The sequence below is a fragment of the Fringilla coelebs genome (assembly GCF_963513975.1).
Source record: "Fringilla coelebs genome assembly, contig: SCAFFOLD_30, whole genome shotgun sequence".
NCBI lineage: Eukaryota > Metazoa > Chordata > Aves > Passeriformes > Fringillidae > Fringilla > Fringilla coelebs.
Genome location: NW_028167448.1, coordinates 6,324,423 through 6,340,359, shown reverse-complemented (window position 1 = coordinate 6,340,359; position 15,937 = coordinate 6,324,423).

Here is a 15,937-nt window from a genome sequence, read left to right as displayed (position 1 = left end):
GACATCCCCCATCACACCCATCCCCCCCGTCCCTATCCCCCCCACACTGGCTGCCAGCCCCTCCCTGTGGCCTCAGCCCTCTCTCTGTCCCTGCAGTGCCTGTGGCCAATGCCACCATCACCCCTGGCATCCTGGAGGTGACACCGCAGGACACAGGGACACACAGACACTCAGGTGGGGTCACACGTGGTCACCAGGGGGTCCAGGACCCCTGGGGTGATGGGTGACCATGATGTGTCCCCCTCTGTTTCTTGCAGTGGCTGCCGGGGTCGGTAGGGCCCTTCTGTTCCTGCTCCTGCTCATGGGTGTCATTGTGGCCTGGCACTGGTGGCACCGTGTGGGTGGGTGACAATGGGGGGCCAGGGGTCATTGAGAGAGGTTGGAAGGGTCACAGAGGAGGGTCATAGGGTGACACCCACAGCCCCTGATTTGGGAGGGGCTGAGCCCCCAGTGACCATGGCTCAGAGCCCTGGGGAGGTGTTGGAGGGTTGTGCAGGGACTTTGGGGGTTCTATCAGGGGTCCCCCTCCCTGCCAGGCCCAGGGTTCTGGGGGCTCAGGGTGTTGGTGCAAGTGGGGTTTTTCAGGGATACTCGGGTGCATCAGGGATACTGGGAGGGCCTGGGGAGAATTGTGTGTCTGGTGGTGGTTCAGCATTCCCAAGGGTGGGTGGGGGCCCCTGGGTCTCCAAAGTCACCCCCCCAGTTTTCCTTTGCAGATGCCAGGAAGTGCCAGGAAAGGTGAGTGCAGGCTCCAGCCATGATGCACCTTTTACCCAAACCCCCAGGACCTCCCATCCCCTTCCACACACCCCCTTTATTCCCACAGGGCCCCCCCAGACCTCCTGGCACCCCCGGTGGAGGATCCTCAGGAGACATACATGAAGCTGCAATGGCAACCATGGGAACCAAGTGACATCTATGACAGCCTACACCAAAATTGTGATGCTCTGGGAAGCGGGAGGCGCTGGCTGACACTGAGGGTGCTCCCTTCATGGCTCCTGAGGTTGCCCATCCTTCCAAAGGAGGTGGTCATGGGTCAGGGGGAGGTGACACAGGGCAACCTCTGCTCCCCATTTCCTCTCCCAGTACCCCCAAGGGCTCCCCCATCCCTTTGCTTGAACCTGCAGGGGCTCCCCAGCCCCATCCAAGTGCCCAAGTACCCTCAGTGACTGCCCCATTCTCTCCCCACAGTGCTTGCAGTACACCCAGGGCTTCTCCATTGCCCCTCCCACTACCCCTGTCCAATCCCTCTGTAAAATGGGGAGTCGGGGAGGATTCTTGCTGAAAGGTTTCTCAGATGAAAATGAAGCACAAACATGGCAATATTATATCTGAGAACTGTTTATTGATAAAGGAGGGTAAGTGCTCTTACTGAAGGGGGAGAGAAGGGAGTAGAAAGGGAAAAGGAAAGAGAGAGAAACAGAAGACAGGGACAGTGTTACCACAAGAAGCCCAGGCGCTCTGTGGGCATCAGCTCGGCACATGGAGAGTGTGTGCTGCGAGCCACGGCGAGCCCACAGGGCTTTTGTGAGTGGCCGGGCAGGATTTCCAAGCGATGGCACCTGTGTGTCTCTGGCATCGGCGAGCGATGGCTGCAGGCTGGCAGCTGCGGGCTGGCTGCGGGCCGGGGCTGCGGCACTGGTGGCTCTGGGCTGGCTGCCGTGGGCTGGTGCTGCGGTGGGCAGGTGCAGCAGGCTCGGTGCTGTGAGCAGCGTGGGAAACGCAGCACAGGCAGCGGGTGGGTGCAGGCAGCATCTGCTCTGTCAGGGAAGCAATGAAGGAGTCCAGGATGAACAGGAATGAGCTACCTCGTGGAAGCAGACAAGCACTGAAGAACAGGTGCAGACAGGGAAGCAGGACCACCGGGAGGAAAAGGCGAGTGGGAGACTATCGATGATATTTTTGTCTGATGTCCAGGAGGAATGATCTGACTCCATCTGTTCAGAAGGGTAATTAAGTACTTTATTATACTTTATAATTCTCTATTATATTACATTGCATCTAAACTGAATCTGCCAAGCACTCACCTGCACTCCACACTGCACAGAATCTCATGACTGCCAGCCCACAGTCCCAACACACACATACCTGGATTCAATTGGTCAGTGAATCAAAACACTCACACCAGAATCCAATCACCAATTCCCTTCAGGTAAACAATCTTCCACAATTCATTCCACTTGTGAACAACACAGGAGCAGTAAATGAGATGAGAATTGTTTGGATCATTTTTGCTTCTCTCACTGCTTGTGCCATGTTCAGAGAATGTGAATCCCACAGGGGAGGAGGGCCAGACTGACCCTCCAAGCGAGCCCCTGATCCCTCCAAGAAACCCAAAGCCAAAGGCTCCTGTTGTGTCACACTTTGATGCTTTTATTTGTAAAGGCTCCTCCCACAGCCTGATTTCCTGGGCATTTTTTCACACACATTTTTCCCGGGCATCTGTCTCACCAGCCAGTGGGGGTCACTCACAGCCTCATCATGGAAGCTTTCTCTTCCCTCATCGACTGTTGCGTGAAGCCTCGCTGGGGACAGGGTTCCCAGCACATGTATAACCCACAGAGTCATTTTTCACCTCATGTGTAGCATCTGCTGAGACATGGATCAAAATAAGATTTCTTCCTCTGAAACCCCATGTGCTTAGTGGCTCTGCAATCGTCCTCCCAGTGCTCCCAGTGAGGTGGCTTACTGGTGCCTGTCCCAGTTGCAAGGGGGCACAGGACCTGGTTCCCTGCTCCTGGCAAAAAATGCAGCTCTTTGGTTAAACGTGTTGTTTCTTTGTTCGGCTCTGTCAAGGAAGCTGAACAAGGTGCGAATCTCCCTTGGAATGGAAAATACGACCCCTTTCTCTCTGAACTATTATAACTTATAAATTATGGGGCTTTCAGGCAAAGATGTGGGAAGAGGAATTATTGTCCTTTACTGGTATATATTGTGAGAAACAAGTTAACGGAAGTTGACTTTTGCCGGATATTATATGAATTTATATTTCATTACTGATTATGTTGTTGATAAAATATTGTGATGTTGTTACTGTTGGGACAGTGATATGTATTGTGGAGTGGTTGATGTTGTGGCAGTGGCCATGCAAGGGTGGGGCCCAGCCATGGCCCAGCCCCACTGCACAGGGATGGCCATTGCCCAGCCCTGCTCTGCCCAGCCCCAGGTGGCAGCCAGGATCTGAGGGTCCCCCCTGCCCCCTTGGCTTTGATTCTGGCAGCTTTAGAGCTGCTGCAGAGGTGAGAATTCTGTAGGGAAAAAAGGCCTGCCTGTGGTTTGCTCAGCCCTGCAAGAAGCACAAAACCCAAAGGGAGCCCAAGCAGTGGCTCTGCGAATGCCTTTGATGGTTTTCAGAGCAGGGCTGGATGGAAAGCCCCCTGCAGGGGCAGCTGGGAGGGAACCAATCTGGAAATGCAGCAATTGCTCATTCATGCCTGTCCGAAAGGGACTGAGAAAACACAAAACTACTGCAAAAACAACAATCTGCTCAACAACATGACCTGGACCCTCCTTCTTGAACAAAACCTGCAGCCTTCTGGAATCTCCTGAAAAGAAGGTTTGGGTTCTGGATGTGCACACCAGAAGAGAGGGAAAAGGGCTGAAATATTGAGCAGGGGCTGCACACAAGAGGCTGGTGACCAGGGGTGTCACAGCATGAGCAGGGAGTGCCCAGGCAGGGGAATTCAGGGCAGGCTGGAGTGGATTTACCAGGGAATCAGACCCTGAGGCACACATGGGCATTTCCAGAGATTCCTGTGCACTGTCCCAAGGATGGACAGAGCTTCTGCCCTTCCTCTATGGGAAGTCAATCAAGTTTCAGGGTGGGAATGAACAAAATGGGGAGAGTTCCTAAAGATGGCCTAAGAAAAGGCTTTGTCATAGGCTGGGTTTCTGCCCAGCAGACAGGGAACAATCCCATGGAGCAGTTGGACATTCAGGGAGATTCCACACTCTGTTATCCACAAGCAAACGCTGCTGTTGGATGCACCAATGGGCTCCTAAAGGGAACCAAAAAGTTCTCATTTCTTTGGGATTTTTTGTGCTTTCATTGTGAGTGACTTGTTGGGAGAGCAACAGTTAAAAGGATTCTATAAACCAGAGTGTTTTATACCTTCTCTGTTAGATTCTTGATGAGTATGTCCTTTATTGGGGAAAAAATTCTGTGGGAAAGATTTTTGCTTTTATTCTTTGGATGTATAATTTTGTCTCAATCAATTGGGCATCAAGTGTTGCCTGGGAGGGCTGAGTCAGGAAATGGGGGAACCTGACCCAGGGATGTGTGGGGCACAGACCCAGAGCATCCCAGGACAGCCCTGGGTTCCCCAGGGGGGACGCTGTGCTGGGCTCTGAGTCACCCCAAAATTTGAGGCAGCCAGGGAAGGAGCTGTGACCCCCATGCCCACCCAGCCACTGCCCATCCCTGGCATCCCCATTCCCCTGGGACCCCCATTGCCTTGGTTTCTCCTCCCTGGGGACGCCCATCCCAGGACTGCCATTGCCCAGGACCACCATTGCCTTGATCCCATCCCATGGGCTGCTTCTTTCCCCAGAATCACTATTCCCAAGGGTCCCCTTTTTCCCCCTGCACCCCCAACCCTGGCATGCACTTGCCATGACCCCAAATCCCTGGGGACCATGTTTCCACAGCACCCCCATCCCTGAATCCACCCAGGCATGGAGATCCCAATTCCCCTGCACCCCCTTTCTCCTGGACAGCCATCCTTGGTTGCTGACATCCCCTGAGACCCCCACTACTTAAAACACCATCCCCCACCACGTCCCCAGACTATCCCATCATTTCCCCAGCCTGTGCCCAGCTTGTGGCCACCCTGCCCCCACCAAGGGCCACCTACACCTGGCGTGACCTCGCTTCCTTCCCCTTCATGCGAAGAGCCGCCAGCCAGGGGAGCGGTGGCCACAGCAGCGAGTGACAGCCAGTCCACATGGCTGGGGAGACAGGGATGGCCGGGAATGTGGCACTGCTCCTGTGGGGTGAGTGCCCTGGGCACGGGCCTGACACCCTGAGGATGGGGAGGGTGCACAGGGGGTCTGTGGGGTCCCCTGAGGTCCCCAGTGCCAGCAGGGCACGGAGCCCAGTGGGTGGCTGTGGGGACAGGGACAGAGGACAGGAAGAGTGGAACTGGAATGGCAGGACAGGGACAGGGGGATGGGAATGTGGGGACAAGGATGTGGCAGAAGGAACCTTGTGGCTGGGGCAGCTGCAGGGACAGGGACACAGGGATGCAGGGACAGGGACAAGGGGACAAATACCATGTGCTTGGGCCATGGGGACAGGTGCCATGGGAATGGGAGCATGGGCACAGGGTCATGGGGCTGTGGCTGTGGGGCTGGTGGAGGAGATGTGCGAGCACAGAGTCTGCGTGCCTGAGGATGTGTTGGCTGCTATGTCCCTGTCCTAAAGACCTCTGTGCCACAACAGTGCCCCCACTGAGACATTTCAGGAACAGCCTCCACATTCCGTGCCCTTGTGCCTCTGTTCCCATGGTGCCACGCCCACCCAGCCCTGTCCTTTCTCCCTTCCAGCCCAGACCCTTGGCCTTGCTGGTGAGTCCTCAGCGAATGCCATGGCCCCACTGTGCTGTCCCCACCCCACGTGGGCCCTGGCAGCCTGGTGTCCCCTGTCACCCTCAGGGGCCTAGACCACCCAGCTCCTTTTGCCGCGCCCCTGGACACCACCAGCGCTGTGGGGCCAGGTGACACTGACCTGCCAGGGCTCAGGGAGCGCCGGTGCCACCACCTGGTACAAGGAAGGGTGGCGCTGGTGGCAGGAGAGACACGACCACCTCAGTGTCACAGAGAATGGCACCTATGAGTGTGACAGACCCGGCAGTGGGCTCAGCCCCCCTCTGACAGTCTTAGATGGTGAGGGGGCATCTTAAATGATCTGCATGGCCCCTGACAGGTCTGGGTGGGCTCCAGTCCCTGGGTGGCTTCACACTGCTTGTGTGGCAGGAGCCTGTGCCCTGCACACAGGGACATCCCAGTGCATCCCAGTGCACCCAGATGTCCCCAGTGCCATGGGGACACACCTCTGACCTATCTTGAGCCCCTCAGTAAGATGGGACCCTCCTGTCCCACAGATGAGCTGCTTCTGCAGGTGCCAGCACGGGCGCTGCTGGAGGGGGAAACAGTGACACTGCGCTGCTGTGCCCAGTGGAACAGTCCGGTCACCAAGGTGCAATTTTTCAAGGATGAGAATAATCTGACGTGATCCGTTAATGTGACTGAACTGTCCCTGTCCCCTCTCCAGCTGAACCACAGTGGCAGCTACTGCTGCAAGGGCTGGGTGAGGGCCTGGCCGTCACGCTCAGCAGCAGTGACAGTGACAGTTCACAGTGAGCAGTCCTACAGCTGGAACTCCCATCTCCTGACAACCCGAAAGACACTTCCCAGTGCACTCTGAGTCACAGTCCTCACCTTCCCTCTCCTTCCCTGAACTCTTTCCCGTGCTAGTGCTGGAGGGTCCCCCAAGCCCACCAGGGGGGTCCCCTCTGACTCTCAGCTGCCTCAGCACCCCCAGCCCCCTGTGACTTCAAGCCTCCCACTTGCCCTCCCCCTCCTGTTCTACTGGGATGGGCAGGTGGTGGGGCGCCCACAGGGGTCCCCGCAGCTTTGGTGCGCACCGTGGGGGTCTCCCACTCAGGGAAGTACAGCTGCGAGGTGCCCTCTGAGGCAGGGGGCTGCACAGAAGAGCAGCGCCCGGCTCTGCATCACGGTGCGCAGCGAGTGCATGGATGGGCACGGGGAGTGCCCACAGCCTCCTGGGGTCCCCTGCCTGGGGACTTCCATGTCCCCCAGACACATTTCTTGGGTCTCCTCTCCTCTGCCCTCTGTCCCCTCACCCCTCTCTAGTGTGACCCCATCCCCGAAATCCCTCATCACATCCATCGTCCCCATCCCTATCCCCCCCCACACTGGCTGCCAGCCCCTCCCTGTGGCCTCAGCCCCGTCTCTGTCCCTACAGTGCCCGTGGCCAATGCCACCATCACCCCCGGCCCCCTGTCACACCCGGTGCATGCAGGTGACCCTGTGACTCTGCGCTGCTCAGTGCAAGTGGGCTCAGCCCCTATCACCTTCACCTGGCTGCACAACGGGCAGGAGGTGGCCCAGAGTCCCCTTCTGGAGTTTGGGGCCACCAGTGTGGGATATTCAGGCACCTACCAGTGCATGGCCACCAACCAGGCAGTCGGGCACCACGTGTTCTGGGCACTCAGCCCAGAGCTGGCACTGGAGGTGACACCACGGGACACAGGGACACACAGAGACACAGGTGGGGTCACACAAGTTCACCAAGGAGTGCAGGGCCCCTGAGGTGATGGGTGGCCCTGATGTGTCCCCCTCTGTTTCTTGCAGTGGCTGCAGGGGTTGGTGGGGCCCTTTTGTTCCTGCTCCTGCTCGTGGGTGTCATTGTGGCCTGGCACTGGTGGCACCCTGTGGGTGTGTGACAACGGGGGGCCGGGGGTCCTAGGGACCTGTAGAGGCCCCCAGAGTTGGAGAACCATAATGCGGCTCCCATAGCCCTAGAATTCTGACCTTTGCTGGTTTCCCTGTAGGGTTTGGGTAGGTGCTGGTGGGTCCTGCAGCGATGCTGGGCATCCTTTCAGGGGCACTGGGGCCATTTGGGGGGGGTCTCTGTCCCTGCTGGGCTCCAGGTCCTTGAGGCCTAGTTGGTTGGGGGCACTGGGGAGGTTCATGAATTCTGGGAGACTTCAGGGATGCCTGGGGTCCTCTGAGAAATCAAGGGCCCAATGGGTGTTAGGGAATCCTGAGAGGGATCAGATCCCTGGGGACCCCACAGTCACCCCTCCCCTCTTTCCTTTGCAGATACCAGGAAGAATCAGGAAAGGTGAGTAGGGAGCTCAAACCACATTCTTCCCTTTTACCACAACCCTCAAGACCTTCCATTCTCTCCCCCAAATCCCCTTTATTCCCTCAGGGCCCCCTGGATCCCCCGGCCCACCCCAGAGGAGGGGGAGGTGCTGTACACCCATGTCGTGGACACCAAGAGGGCTGCGAATGAGTATGAGGGGGACACACGCAGAGGGACACGTCACCCATGAGTGTCACCCCACCCAGATCCGACAGCCCATGTCTCTCACAGTGTCCCCCCGTGCCACCACACTCCAGGATCCCCAGGTGACCTACACGGAACTGCGGGGACCCCAGGGACGACCGCGGGAACCCGGTGACATTTACGGGAATGTGCTCTGACACTGGGGGGAACTGGGGGGCACTGGGGTTTCCCAACCATGGGCACCCACTTGTGTGTGTGCTGCCACCAAAATGTGCCCCTCTCCTCCCTGTGGAGGCACAAAGATCGCAAAGGGCTGAGAGAAGAACAATTTCCTGCAACAGCAATGAGAGAGAATAAAACCAACAGCAACAAGGTTCTGAGTCCAAAGCGTCACAAAAAGGAACAATTTTCAGGGAAAGCCCCCAAAAATGAATAAACCCCGGACATTTCCAGACATTTCCCACAGCAAATTTCCTCCACCAGAGGAACCTGGAAGGGCCCTCGAGCTTCCTTGCTCTGATGGCCAAAGCAGCCTTCAGGAGGCTCTGGATTCTCTTCTCCCCTGTCCCAAACCCCTCCTCTGCCATGTTTCCCACACGAGGATGTCATATAGGCCTCTGGGCTTCCAGAGCCTCCCCCTTTCCCAGGGCAGTCGGGATCAGGCCATGGCAGAGGGCAAGATGTCAGAGACAGGAAAAGTTTGATGGCTGGAGAAATTTTGGAACACCTGTGTGTGGCAGGGGTGCTTCAGGCCTTGTTTTTGGTGAGACAGGGCCAAGTCTGTCCATCAGTCTGTCAGCCGTGGCATACTGGGGACAGTGTGACGCTCTGCCAAAGCCAGCTCCTGAGTGGCCATGTGACCAGAAGTGCCAGCTGGGGAGAGGGCCCTTGGTGGCCCAACTGGCTTAAAAGGCAGAGGTGACCAAGTGTCCGACCCTATCTCCTCTTGGGGTGTCTGCCCCATCCATGCTGGAACACAGGATTTGGCAACTCATTGAAATGAGAAACATCTGCCAAGGAAAGTGGGAATCTTCCTGGAGTGGAAAGAAGACCCATGCCTAAAACTTTTTTTAATTTCAAAGATTATGGAGGTTTCAGGCAGAAGCATAGGAAAAGGAATAACAGCTCTTTACTGGGAAATCTATAAACCAGAACAAAACAAACAACACAAAACCAGAACTTTCCCTCTCGCTCAGCGCTGTTGGTTTTTGTGGCAGTTGTAACCACGGCCAGCAGGGGGTGCTGCAGGGAGCACTCCCGGCCAACAGGGGGCGCTGCAGGGAGCACTCCAAGCCAGCAGGAGGCACTGCAGGGAGCACTCCTGGCCAGCAGGGGGCACCCCAGTCAAGCTCCATCCCCTCAGGGCCCATGGCGGCCTTGGATGGGAGGCAAGAAGGGAAATCGCTCCTTTTGCAAACTCACAGCCACCAATCGGTCCCAGCACCAGCACCAGCAGCGGGCAGGAGCTGCCAAGGCAGCACCATGGATCCTGGTGCCCAGTGGAAGTGTAGCAGTGTCCCGAGGCCAGGCACACACCCTTCCCAACACCTGCGACCGCTCTCTATGATCCCGAATAGAAGGAAGGCAGCACCTGACCCCAGGCAGGTCTTGGGTCCACAACATCACCTCTGGCGGCTTTATACCACAATTCCTGCAAAACTTCAGCCTTTCACTCAGCTGAGGAGGGCAGGGATATGTTGTTATAGAGCACGACACAGCCCAAAGTACCACAACTCCATCAGAAGGGTGCAAGAGAGACTTATTATAGCAACATGCTGCTTTTATAGCTTTTCAAGATATTTACATTCACTCAACATACACATTCATTGCCCATTGTTCGTAAGTGAGAAACAAATTCTCAGTAGGTGAACAAGGAACCACATCACTCTGTGAGCCAGCCAGAGTCCGAAACTTTTAGCTTTCTCTCCTTCATCATGTCTCCATGGTGACAACCTTGGTGTCTTCCTCAGGAGAGATATGGAGCTTCCCTTTATCTTCAGAGGCCTTTGCTAGCTCACAAGAACAGCCCAGAATGTCTTTCCTACAATTCCCCCTTTTTGTATTTGACCCGCAGATACAACTGCTAAGGACTTCTGCAGGGCCTTTGCAAAAACCCAAGCAGACAAAGGATCCAGTCTTCCTTCACTTACAGATAACCAACTTCTACAAACTCCACAACCCACACCCTCACAATTTTAAGGTTCATATACAAACAAGGCACATAAAAACAAATCTTCAAATACCACTATAGACCTCGCAATTTCCAGATGACACATTTGGAGCAGAATGACACCTTCACCTCTAATCAAATAACTTACTCCCACACAGAATCAGAGACCAAGTCATCTGCCTAGTCACCACTTAGAACCAAATAGCACCCACTTAACCTTGCAACTGGTTGCTGCTCTCATAATGGCCAACCAACCTAGTTGCTCAAAGTGTGGACTTCAGCTACTAATTCAACCCCTATGCAAAGGCAACACTTCTCCCTTAGGTACATCAAATTCCCCTATTTTTGGGACTGTCGGTGCCCTGCAAAAGGAAATGGTACAAGACACATTTCTCAGTACTACCAACCTCTCTGTAAGAGGATTCAAAGAAAAGAAGGAAAAGTAATATCCACTAACCTAAGTTTTGGATTTTCAGCGTAAGCCTATAACTCCCTTTATTCTGTCTTGAATTACCATCTTTACCACACATTCCTTGAGGGTCCATGCTTCCTTCCACCTAATAACCAATGCAATTACCTACTCATTTTGCTCCCACTGAACAACCACCCATCCTGTCCTTTTCTGTGTGCTCCAAACAAGGTTTAACACAACAGGCAGAGACCCATTGAGGGCCATTTTCTGTTAAATCACATGCATATCCTCTTCCCCATGTTACTGATTCCACTGGGCCAGTCTATTTTCCCGTCGTTAAATCTTTTACCCATACCTTAATACCTTTCTGAAAGTTTGGCTGTTTTGAATTCAAAGACGAAAAATGATAGAATATAGGAGAGACTTGTAAGTCAGATAAAGGATGCAGAAAGTTTAACACATGAATGGCTTTGTCTAATTTCACTTGAGGTGACTCCCTCTGCATTCCCTCTTTTTGTACCTAATGCTTCAACACACCATAAGCACATTCAATAATTGCTTGGCCTGTCAAAACATAAGGAACACCAGTGGAATGATCAACACCCCAGGCACAAAAAAACCACTTGGAATTTCTTTGAAACATACACCAGGCCGTTATCTGTCTTTACATGTGATGGAACGCCTAAGATGGAAAAGGCGTGGCAGAAATGATGAATAGCATCCCGAGCTGTTTCACCTACCAACGCTCAGGCAACCATAGCATGAGAAAAGGTGTCAATTGTGATATGAACATAATTTAAACAGCCAAATTCAGGCATTCTTGTAACATCTGTTTGCCATTCTTGCAAAGGGAGTAAGCCTCTAGGATTAGTGCCGTAATATTGTGAAACATGAGACATATGACAATCAGGGCAAGAAGAAATAATTGACTTTGCTTCACTATGTGATAATTTAAATTGCTTCCATAGTGCCTGAGCACCCTGATTAAAAAATTGGTGAGATAGAACAGCTTGCTGTAACACATTAGGCACCATTTTACTGCTGAGGCAGCCACAAGGGAATCCACATAGGCGCTACCTTCAACAAAGAATCCAGGTAGCGATGTATGGCTACAAATATGCATAATAAAATAAGAATGGTTTCGATTACGAATAATGGTCCACAATTTCAACAACATAACAAATAATGGTTTCTCCTTTACATTATACAACACAGCTTGATCCAACTGCTTCACTAAATAAGCAACATAAACAGAGTCAGTAACTGTATTTACGGAACTAGGAAATAAGGTGAAGGCCAAGAGTATGGCACAAAGTTCAATTAACTGAGGAGACCCTTGTTGAACCATTACTTCATGTTCCCAGTGGTCATCTTTCTTCCAGGCTACAGCAGCTTTTCCAGTTCTTCCAGATCCATCTGTAAAAACTGTTGCACCTTCCACTGGACCAGAAAAACAAAGTTGTTTCCCCTGAAAGAGAATCTTCTTAGTGAAATTCAAAATAGAATGAGAAGGTAAATGATATGCTATTTGACCTGTAAAAGAAGATAAAGCAGATTGCAGCTCATGATTGTTTTGAAAACACCACTCAAAATACCATTGTTGTACTGGTATGACAATAGTTACAGGATCATGGCCTAAGATCTCATGGCAGCGTCTGCGACCTTTGATAACAATGTCTGCAAAAAGCTCATACAGACCTGAAACTTTTTCGGGACCTGAAAGATGAAAATATCCACTCCAAAATTTGCAATTTATCTTCCCATTTATCATTCCATTGAAACAACAATCCACATGATATTTCACCATCTCTCAAAATTAATAATTGCACACCAAGAGAAACATCTATCTTGCTAACAAATTGAGATGTCAAGGCAAATACAACTTCTTCTACAGCCTTTTTTGCTGCAGCAGTCAAATGTCTCTCACTGGTAGAGGAAGTAATCCCTGACAATAGGTCAAACAAAGGTTGAAGTTGATGATTGGTTATCCCCAAATATGGCCTAAGCCAACCTATTGCACCAACCAATTTCTGTACATCAGCAACATGTTAAATTTCAATGTCCAATTTTACAGGTTGAAGCACAATTTGCATATTGGTGATTATCAACCCCAAATATTTCCAAGGCATCTGTCTCTGAGCGTTCTCTGGGGCAATAACCAAACCAAAGACTCCTAATTTTGTCACAGTGCATTGTTCAAGAGCTGATAATTGTTGTTTATTTTCAGATGCCAACAAGATATCGTCCATATAATGATAGCAATAACAATTGCTCTCAGATCTTCGATAAAGCCTGTGCCATAAAACATTGACAAATACTCGGAAAATTTCTCATTCTTTGAGGCAAAACCAAAACCTTTGGCCTGGTTCCTCATGATTTAAAGAAGGCACAGTAAAGGAAAAGTTTTCTTTATCCTGATCAGGCAATGGAATTCTAAAAAAGCAATCTTTCAAATGAATGATAATTATTTCTCATCCCTGTGGAATCCTTGTAGGTGTTGGAAGATCTGATTGTAAAGCATCCATTGTGGCCATCACAGCATTTATCCTCCACAAATCGTGCAAAAGTCTCCATTTACCCCATTTCTTTTTTATTACAAACACGGAGTATTCGTTGGGCTAAATGATTTTTCAATATGTCCAGCTTGCGATTGTTCTGCCATTAAGCCTTGCAGGGCAAGAAGCTTTTCAGTAGGCAGGGGCCACTGATCCATCCAGGCAGGCTTCTCTGTCAGCCACGTCAAGGATACAACTGGATGTTTAAGGCCCTGCATCCCAGTGGCCCCCACTAAAAATCCGTGGTAATTTTAGCACCCTGCTGGGTTAAGCAATCACGTCCCCATAAATTAGATGGAGCACTGGTAACATAAGGTCTGATGTTAGCTTGTTGGCCTTCCGGATGTGTTACAGTGATTGTGATCGCAGATAAAGCACCAGCAGTTGACCCACCTAACCCAACAACTCCAAAGGTTGATTGAGTGAGGAGCCATGTTGGAGGCCAAACAAACTGTGAAATTATAGTTACATCTGCTCCTCTGTCAAGTAAACCTGATATTGCTGTAGGTCCTGGATGATATCCCTTAGCAGTGACCAAACATTGTATTTCCAGACGCTCATCTGTCACCTTCTGAGTCCAGAGAACCTGAGGTGGTCCTGTAGATCCAAAACCTCCAGTGCTACGACTCCAATCCACTATAGCTGGAACAGAACTAATTGTAAGAGCCTGAATGAGAGATGTGGGACTCCAGGCAGCTCTTCAAAATGCAGTTTATTACATCCGAGATGTTGCACCAGTCCAGGGTTGTGGGCGACAGAGCCTGTGCCTACAGCTGTCAGCTCCAGCTGCAGGCAGGCCTGGAGACCCTTTGGTTTTGGTTACATTGTGTTATATACTTTTCTTTGCTGAGCATCTTAATACAGTAGAACCAATCTATACATAAACTTTTATCTACAGCCTATCATAACTACTATCATTACCATATTCACGTTACTGTTCTCCAATCACTAAAAGTCAGTACATTACAGTTTAAGCTAGAAGTTGTTATTCAGTTGTCTTGCAGTGGAAAATTTGGAGACCTTTTTTCTACTTGCAACATTCGCTGACTTGTTTGCCTGTGCTCTCTTTCTGCTTGGTAAAAACATCTTCTTGTTTAGGGAGAGTTTATCCTTTGCTCTAAGTCATAAAAACCCCTTCTAACTAACAAGACCTTTGCCTCTTGGTTACCCAGTAGGACTGGCTCAGCAATTCTTTTCTTCTATATCAAAACTTGCTTCCATCTCTATTCCTTCTTCAGGTTCTACATTCAAAAATCTTTCTGCTAAGAATACATATCTGTGAGACTTTCTTGTCAAAATTTCATCCTTCCCAACACAGGGAAAAGATTGATTTGTGGAATAACTCACATTGGAAGAGTGTCCTTTGTAACAGAGCCTTCAACTGAATGAAATGTGGCTTCACCTAAAGCTGTTCTGATTGGTTCTGTTAATCCACCTGCCCTGTGGTCTCTGGAGTGTGGAAGCATCTTAAGTAAATGCAATTTGCTCAGTTTTAATTTACAATTTAAGTTTTAAATTACAATTTAAGTAATTGTAATTTGCTCAGCTGTGCAGCAGAAGGTGCTACAGGGGTCTCTGAAGCAGTCAGAGCCTCCACCCAGGGTGGTGATCACTGCATCTATGCACAAGAATCGGCCTGGGCACAGCAGGATCTGCTCATCTCTAGGGCTGCCCCAAGTCCCCACCTCCAGAGCTCCCAAACATTTCAGTCCCACACGTAATTTTGAAGGTGACTCATTTTTACTCATTTTGGAGTTGGTTCATTCTGAGGGATCTTGACTGAACTCAGTCACTTGGTTTCAAGTTGATGGACAGTCTCAGACCAGTCTCTCCTCTGCTCTGTGTGGACAATGAGATGGGAGAGTCCTTGGGCCACCCAGGGGACTGGTGACTTCAGTGCTCTGGTTGCACTTGTTTCACTGCTTCAGACCCTCCCTCTCCTCCTCTCCCCCTCCTCCTCTCCCCAAGCATTTTAAATAATCCTATTTTCAAAGTCGTCTTCTCTGCTCTTCTCCATGTCTAAAGGCAAACCAAAAAAAAACTGAAAGGGAAAATACCATTTGCACATCTTTTTCTCATGTATCTTTTCTTAGCTGCATATTTTGGTTTCAAAACAGAGTAACTTAATTACTTCATTAATCAGGGATTTGAGAGCAAGGGATTTTGAGACTTGAAAAGTAAGTTTCACCTACTCCCCTGCAGGCACCCAGGAGAATTTGTTTTCTCGAGGCTACCTCTGTAGCCAGTGGAGATAAGAGAACATTTGGAGGCTGGGTGCTCCCAACTGGCACACAAATCTCTTCCTGGCACTTTTGCTCTGCACTTGGGTTATTTGATAGCAATAGCAATGAAGGACTGCATGGGAACAGGTGCATTTTGGTGCAGACAGGTGACAGCTCAGATTGTGACACTCTGTGTGGATCCATAATAAATTCCAGCCTTCATTTAGGGTACTAAAAACCAAGTTATACCCTGTCCCTATTCTGCCCTTGCCATTCCTTTCCTGAAGAGCCAGAGAGGGAAAAGCTGTGGAAGAAAGCAGAGGGTTGCAAAAGAGATACTTGGGATTGCTTATTTTGGAATCAACAGATCCTCAGGCACTCCTGGTCCAAAGGCAAGTACTGAAAAGTAGAAACAAGGAAGTTCAATGCACAGATTGGATGTAACTTCACAGTTTAGTGTTTGTGCTGTAGATGAGAGGTGTTTGGCACATGGGTGTGACAGATTTTGCAGTAGGTCTGAGTGAGCTGGGACGTTCCCAGGAA